The sequence below is a fragment of the Nyctereutes procyonoides genome, unplaced genomic scaffold (assembly GCF_905146905.1).
Source record: "Nyctereutes procyonoides isolate TBG_1078 unplaced genomic scaffold, NYPRO_anot_genome, whole genome shotgun sequence".
NCBI classification, from domain to species: Eukaryota; Metazoa; Chordata; class Mammalia; order Carnivora; family Canidae; genus Nyctereutes; species Nyctereutes procyonoides.
Window position 1 is genome coordinate 15,818,089 of NW_026575043.1, and position 8,051 is coordinate 15,826,139.

Consider the following 8,051-nt stretch of genomic DNA (forward strand, 5'->3'; position numbering starts at 1 on the left):
AAGAGCCAGTGTTTGGCATGTTTGGAACAGCCAGTTTGCTGTACTTGGATAAGTAAGGGGAGACTAGTACAGGTAGGGTAGAGCCTTTAGATCTTAATAAGAACTATGACATAGGATTGGCATAGGAAAACATTGGAGGGTTTTGAGCAGAAGGTCTTAATCTGTCTTTTAACAGAATTGCCCTGGCTGTTGCACTGGGAATAGGTTGAGGGGGGGTAAGCATAGAAACAGAGAGGAAGGTTATTACAGTGATATGGGTGAGAGATGATGTTGTTATGGGCCAGAGTTACAGGCTGAAGGGGTGTTAAGACATGGTCAAGTTCAGGGCAAATCACAAAGGTAAAGCCTGTGGATTTTTTTTTTTTTAAGATTTTAAATTTTTTATTCATGTGTGTGTGAGAGAGAGAGAGAGAAAGAGAGAGAGAGAGGCAGAGGGAGAAGCAGGCTCCATGCAGGGAGCCCGATGTGGGGCTCCATCCTGGGTCTCCAGGATCACGCCCTGGGCCAAAGGCAGGTGCTAAACCGCTAAGCCACCTGGGCTGCCCCAAGCCTGTGGATTTTGCTAATGTGAAGAGCAAGAGAGAGAAGATTCAAAAGATGACACACTAAATATTTAATCTGACATTAGCTGAGATGGGGAAGGCTGATGGAGGAGCACTTTGGGGAAATGGTGGAAGGAGAGAGTATCAGGAGCTCAGTTTTGAACATGTTAAGTTCAAACTATTAGATTTCTATGTGAAGCATTGAATAGGCAGTTGGGCATATGAGCCTGGAGTTCAGGATGAAGGCACAGGCTGGAGACACACATTTCAGAATCACTGGCATATAATGATACTTGGAATCCACAGACTGTGAAATGCTCTTCCAATATACAGCATTGCTACCTAGCCATTACTCATGAATATAACACATAGCAATCATTGCCCCCACTAACTCCTCTGTTGGGTCACCAAATATACTTTTGAAAAGATACATTTTTTAGAGAACATATTTTTTTCTTTCTGGAATATAGGGCATATGCGAGAGTTAAGTTTTTCTTGTTCTACTTCTCAACTACTTTTTGCTGATCTTAAATACTAAGAAGTGCAGAGGTTCATAATTACCTTTAGGCTTGCAAAGTATTATCAATTGCAAGTCCTGAGAAGGTCATGTAATGCCATCCTCTTCAAGAATGCTTATCTTCTTAGGGATTGAACAGCTCAAATGTGAAATGCACAGTCTTAAAGAAGCATGAAGCTGCTAGATCAGCCAAGGTCTTGATAGTGATCATGTACTGAAGGATATACTGCCAGTCTTTGATAAGAAATATGCTGGTAGTTAAAAATATACAGACTTCTGAGCATTCGATCCCTTAAAAAGAATTGAAAGAAACCTCTACTAAGATTTAACCACTTAAAAAACAATTATTTGAGGCTGAAACAAAAATGAAAAACACAAGGATGGGAGTATATGAGGGAATTCCAAAAATAACGATTCTATTAAATCACTGAAATCTTGATTTATGTGAGAATTGGAATACATATTTTGTGGGGCACCTGGGTGGCTCAGTGGATGAGCATCTGCCTTTGGCTCAGGTCATGGTCCCAGGGTCCTGGGATCGAGTTCCGCATCAGGCTCCCCACAGGGAGCCTGCTTCTTCTCTGCCTATATCTGCCTCTCTGTGTCTCTCTTGAATAAATAAAAGGTTTTTTTAAGTACATATTTTGCCACATGTCAATTCATAAAAATATGAACAGAAATATTTAGGAGTCAGAAAATATAATATTGCTTTGAAATTTTTGAAGTATTGATACTTAAAAGTAAATTCTTGAATTTTTTTTGTTCTGAAAATGGTGGAGTGATTTGTGTTGGACTCACTCTCTTTCAGGTAACAGTTCTAAACTCTGGGAAAATATAAAGTTTAATTACTTGAAGGTTCTGGAAAGTCACCAACTTTAGGTAAACATTGGAGGGCATTTGACCCTTGAGAGAAAGAAAGGAACCACACTGACTGCAGCTCTGCAGCAGAACTCCTCTGCTGAGTGCATGCCCTAGCCCACACGAGGAGGAGTGGCTAGAACCAGCACAGACACTGCAGCAAGCAGTGTCTTTGGCTTGTCAGAGGATGGAGTGTGGGACTGGCAAAGCAGCTGGAAGGAGAGGGAGGAGTATTGGAAAATAAAAAGAAACAGAGAGAATGTCCTAAATCTGTGCATAAATTCACATTAAATTCTTGCCTGAATTCTGAATTGTGCTTGCCTAGATGAGATGCCAAGTAGACCAACGTAAAGCAACAGCTGGAAAGTTGTAAGACCAGAGCAATGAATCTGCTGCTCCCACTGCATGGGAGACCAGATTTGGAGTTTGCATCTCACCAAACTACAAGGGTCTGGTAAACACTGCAGGCTTCCTGCCAAAACCCTAGAAAGGCCACAAAGAGTAAAGGTTATATCCTAGTTCTAAAGAATTTATCCCAAAACTAATGGCAAAACTAAATTAAACTCATCTTTAAAAGCATAATACCAAGCATGCACAACTTCAAGGTCAGCAAGGAAATGACTGCATAAAAAAAAAATCAACAGTCCATTAAGCTTCCCAGAATGGGTGAAAACCATCCACAGACAGATTCAAAAAGCTTGGTGAATCTCAGAAAGGATAATAAGAAGAAAACCAGACTGTGAAACAGCTGAAAAATTAAAAATAAAGATCTTAAAAATCCTCAGACAAAAAATGAGGGGAAATGATAAACATAATTTCTGGCATCTCCTCAGAAATAATAGAGGACAGAATAACATCATCAAAATTCTGCAAAAACAAAAACTGTGTCAATCCAGAATTCTATATCCTGTAGAAATGTTTAGAAAAAATAGAACCACAATAAAGATACATTCTACAGGCATCAAAAGGATAGTAAGGAAAAATATGAACAACTGAAAGCCAGGAAATCTGACGATTGGGATGAAATGAGAAAATTTCTTGAAAAACAAACTTGCCAAAACTAATACAAAGAGAAATAAAATTTATGAACCCTTCTACGTTTATTTCAAAAGATGAACTTGTAATTAGAAACCTTCCCACAAAGAAAACCTCAGGCCTCAACAATTTCACTGTTGAAGGCTATCCAACATCTGAAGAAGAAATCAAATCAGTCTACTCCAATGCTTTCAAGAAATCAGAGGAGGGAATAGCCCCTAGCTATGTTCATGAGTCTAGCACAGCCACAATATGATAATTTGACAAAACACTGCAAGAAGGAAATTGTAGACCAATATCCCTCATAAACACAATTGAAAAATCCTTCCCCAAATATTATTAAATTGAATCCAGAAATATGTAAAACATATTTATGTAAATATAAATATATTTTTAAAAATATATAAATATAATATGTAAATATTTATTATAATATATACTTTTATATTTATATAAATATATTTATATGTAAAAAGTGAGGTTTATCCCAGCTTAGTTTGATTTAACATTTTAAAAATTAATGTACACTAGATATCTAGCTGGGGAAAAAAATGACCTGAACCCCTACATCACACTGCACATGAAAATTAATTTGTGATGGAGTACAGACCTAAATGTAAAAGCTAAAATGATGAAGCTTCAAGAAGAAAACACAGGAGAATATCTCTCTGACTTTGTGGTAAGTAAAGATTTCTTAAAACACAAAAACCACTAGCTATTAACGAAAAAAATGATAAATAGGACATCAAAATCTAAAACCTCATCTCCTCAAAAGACACTGTTGAGAAAATGAAAAAGCAAGACGCAAGGAGAAAATATTTGCAAAACGTGAATCTGACAAAGAACTTACATGCAGGCTACATAGAGAACTCAAGCTAATCAACAAGACAAACAACAGAGTAAAAAAAATTGCCAAGAAACTGGAGCAAGTGCATCGCGAAAGAAAGCATATGAATGGCTAACATGGAAAGATGTTAACATTGTTCGTTGTCAGGGAAATGTAAATTAAACTAAATGAAAGATTTTGCAGCCAGTAAAATGACCAACTGTTTTTTAAAGCTTCATTTTCATTTATTTAAGAGAGAGAGAGAGCACATGTGCAAGCATGTGTGTGGGGAGGGGTAGAGGGAGGGAATTTCCAGCAGATTCCCCGCTGAGCGCTGAGCCCAACAGGGGCTGAATCTCGCAACACATAAGATCATGACTTGAGTCAAAACCAGGAGTCTGAAGCTTAACCTACTGAGCCACCCAGGCACCCCTGGATTTCATTTCTTTTGCTTGAAAAAGTGTTATATTCCAAGAGTTCTAGTGTTATATTCTAAGAGTTCTTCTCTGTTTTCTGAATATTGCTTTTTATAGGATCATCTTTGTTTCATAGATATAATATTTCCCATTTGTGTCTTGGAGAATATTTGTTATTGTTTTGGTTTGCTCTGCTTGTTTTCTCTTTTAATGTTCCCTGTGTTGCTTTAGTCTCCTCTGAGTCACAGAATTCCCTGGCGTCTCACATTCCTTATTGGGGTGGCACTTGTGAAATTAGGGGGACTTAACTATCAGTATCTGCAGGATATCTTCTTGTTCCAATCCACTTCCCCAGAGAGTAATGTTCTCATCTATTACCTATGGCATAAGCCAGAAGCCATCTTTCTGGAAGCCAAGCAGAGAAAGTGGCCTGGGGTCTCACCACTCAGAATGCAAGTAGCTCCCTAAACGCTCCTATTTTAGCAGGTCCTGTGTCCGGCCTTCTTCTGTCCAAGGGAGGGCAGCCTCTGGTTGGGAGTAAGAGAACAAGATCTGAGAGTCTGTTTCTTTTATGGATTTTCAGCCAGTCCTCCTATCTTCAGCCCCACCCTAGCCACTTTCTGGGGTCCTTCGAAATAGCTGATTGCTGAACTTCATCTGAGTTTGGCGGCCTGAGTCAGCTCTCTGCTCCTTAACAGCTAAGTCTTTGCGATTAGAGTTTTACTTGAATGGGTGAACATTTTTCCTCTGGAAGAACTACTTTACTTTTCTTGATTCACCCAGGATTTAGGCTCTGTAAGGACTGTTCACAAGCAAACAAACAATAAGCATGAGTTGTTAAAATACCAAATGGTTTGGGCTAAGTCTAACTTTTACTTTATAACTAAATAAAACTCGTTTCTATCAAAAACCTGTGAGTCTTGAAACTTAAGTAAACATGAATCAAAATAAATACCTCTAAAATCTACACAGGAAGCTGATTAAAAACTATGCTGACCAATCAAATATTGGTGTGTGGTGTTCTTATAATACGAAGCTTAACTTTGCCTCCTGCCTAAAAAAAAGCTGCATTGATTTGCTGAGATTTTTTTAAAACATAATCTCCCCCAAACGCAACCCAAATCATGAAGTGTGCATTTTAAGAAATCAGAAAAGGTGGGAATGGGATTTGCAATTTTAATAGTCACTCATTCTGATGATGTCCCACTAGTATTTTTAAAATTCTATCTCAGAGGTTTTAAACTCCATTTAGGACAAGAACTTGATGATATATCATCTTACAGTAAAATCCTCTCAGTCAGTGAATACAACATATAAACAAAGTTGCTGGACCTAGAAACATATTGATAAAGATCTGCTCCACAAATCCATTTGACAGAGGCAAACAGCCTTGAGGGGAGATAATTTATTACTTCCTCCGAAGCAGGACACTCTATAGACTTACTTGTGAAAGAAATGAAGTGAACTGAAGAGTCTGTTTAAACATAGTGCAGTGACGTGGCTGCTTCTTGACAGATAGACCAGATCTCAGGTTCCCATCCCTGCCCTGTGGCCCTTCCAGCCAGTTCTAGTCCCCCGCAGAGATGTTTTGTGCCTGAAACTCCAATAAAGTGTTTTGCATTTAATATCTTTTGGTCTCCTACATATGGGCCCTCCCTAGAAGCCTCTGGACCTCTCTGAGGAAGGTACAAAGGGCCCCAGAACTGGGAGGCAGTGGACCAAGATGCTGCTGTGTATCATTGAGTGACACTGATACCCTTGCTCTGGTAAAAAGCTATAAGCTGTGAACACCACTGTTAAAAACCAACACATCCAAAATAAACCAAACCAAACCCACAAAAACAACAACAACAAAACAAAAAATACAACATAACCACACATACTCTTGCTTTCTACTTAATCTACTTACCTGGTGATAGAGAGCTATTTTCTTTGTTTCGAGTAGAAGCTCTTTGTTTAAGGAACTGGTTTCTTCAGTGATACCAGTTTTTATTTTATAATAAAATTTTAGCTTAGAAAATAAAGTGGAAAGGAATCCAGCAAAATATTAAACTGTAAACACAGGTAAGTTGTATTTATTTTCTCCTTTTAAACTTGCCTGTGTTTTCCAATTGGTTTATATTTTAAAAAGTAAGAATAAATGTTAATTTTTTAAAATAAAATTTTAAGTGCTTCTAATGCAAAGAAGTTGCTCAAAAAAAAAAAATCCAAGAAGCAATTTGTTAAAAATATCTCTATAGGGGCACCTGGGTGACTCAGTTATAGAGTGTCTGCCTTTGGCTCAGGTCATGATCCTGGGGTCCTAGGATCAAGTCCCACATTGGGCTCCCTGCATGGAGCCTGCTTCTTTCTCCCTCTGCCTAGGTCTCTGCCTCTCTCTGTGTGTCTCTCATGAATAAATACAATCTTTAAAAAATATATGTATCTCTATAAAAACATAAGTGAATCAAACCTAAAAGATATAGCACTTACTAACCTGTATATTCCCCCAGAAAAATATAAATTCTTTTTCTAGAACACAAGCTGCTAAAAGACAGAATCTGTATCATTCATTCAACAAATGTTTATTAAGCACATACTATGTGCCAGGCACTCTTCTAAGATGTTGTAGAACAACAATGAACAAATCACATGAAACACCTGCCCTGTAAGATTATAATCTGGTGGGGATGAAGGGGAAAACAAATAATAAACAAAATTAATAATTAATTATATAGTATATTATAGAGTGGTAGGTGCTATAAAGAAAACTAAAGCAAGTAGAATCATTCTTAAAATTATGACTATGCAAAATTTGCTTTGAGTTTATCTAAAATCTGACCATGATCTTATATAGTCAACAAATTTCTTTAGAAAATAATTTAATTGCAATCCAACTCATTTGACATTAGCTGGCTCAGAGTTGGGAGCTGAGAAAAAAAGTTATAGAGGACAGTATGGTAAAAAGTGTATTGAATCAGGAATGTTCTGATCCCTCAGTCATTAACTGAACTTCAGGGCCACATATCTGGCATTGAGACTGAGGGAAGAATAGGGGAGCTGGATTGACTGACTGGATGACCCTACATCCTGTATTCTGGGGTACCAGGGGAAGGCATGGAAATATGGGACAGCTAAACTTCAAATATGGGAAAGGTTAACATGTGAGAGAAAAAAGTCTTCCCTATGGTCCCATATAAGTCAGGAACACTTGCAGTTGTTAGTGGAAAGGAAAAATCAAACAACCAAGCAATATGAGGAATGTTCCAGCTCTTCCAGCTGAAAAGACCAAGAGTAGATTCAGGCATGGCTCTCTGCAGGTGCTCAAATGCTGTTGTCTGGAAAGTCTCATGCCCTTGCAGCCCTGCATTGTGCTGTGTTCGTCCTCAGCAAGGACATGTTGCAAGGCTGGCCCCCAGCCAGTCTGGACTGTCATTTTTACGCTAAGGATCTGCAGCAGAAAAGGAGCACCTTTTCCCCCATGACTCACAATCCTGTGCCCATCTACATAATCCAATCACTGAGACTGAGTGGCTCATGTGCCATCCCTGAAACTGAACCACCTAGACAGGAGTCAGAGGTGTCTCCCCAAAGATACCTCCTGACAAGGAAAGGCAAATGCTAGACAGTCAAAAACAAGGGACCCCACTGCAGATCATACAGGGTAAAATTTAGAGTCTGGTCAGGAACTTACAAAGTAACATGTTGCCATTCAGTAAAAGGACAGTGTAAACCATCAAAACCATCCCAAACTGAGATTAGAGGAGGTAGTGAGTTGCATCAGAGGACAATCCAAGACTTGCATTTCTAAGATTGCTAAGGATTCAGTGGATCCACTGAACCAATCAATCAATGGATGGATCGCTTTGTGATTGGAC

At 38.5% G+C, this 8,051-nt stretch overlaps 1 long non-coding RNA gene across 1 annotated transcript; it reads right to left on the reverse strand.

The window, feature by feature from the left end:
- Positions 1-1,225: 1,225 nt before the first annotated feature.
- Positions 1,226-5,764, reverse strand: LOC129507740 (uncharacterized). The gene is made up of 3 exons (XR_008664072.1): positions 5,639-5,764; positions 4,573-4,721; positions 1,226-1,350 (listed from the first exon to the last, which is right to left on the reverse strand). It is a non-coding gene; the product is annotated as an uncharacterized LOC129507740 (long non-coding RNA).
- Between the last annotated feature and the right edge of the window lie 2,287 nt (positions 5,765-8,051).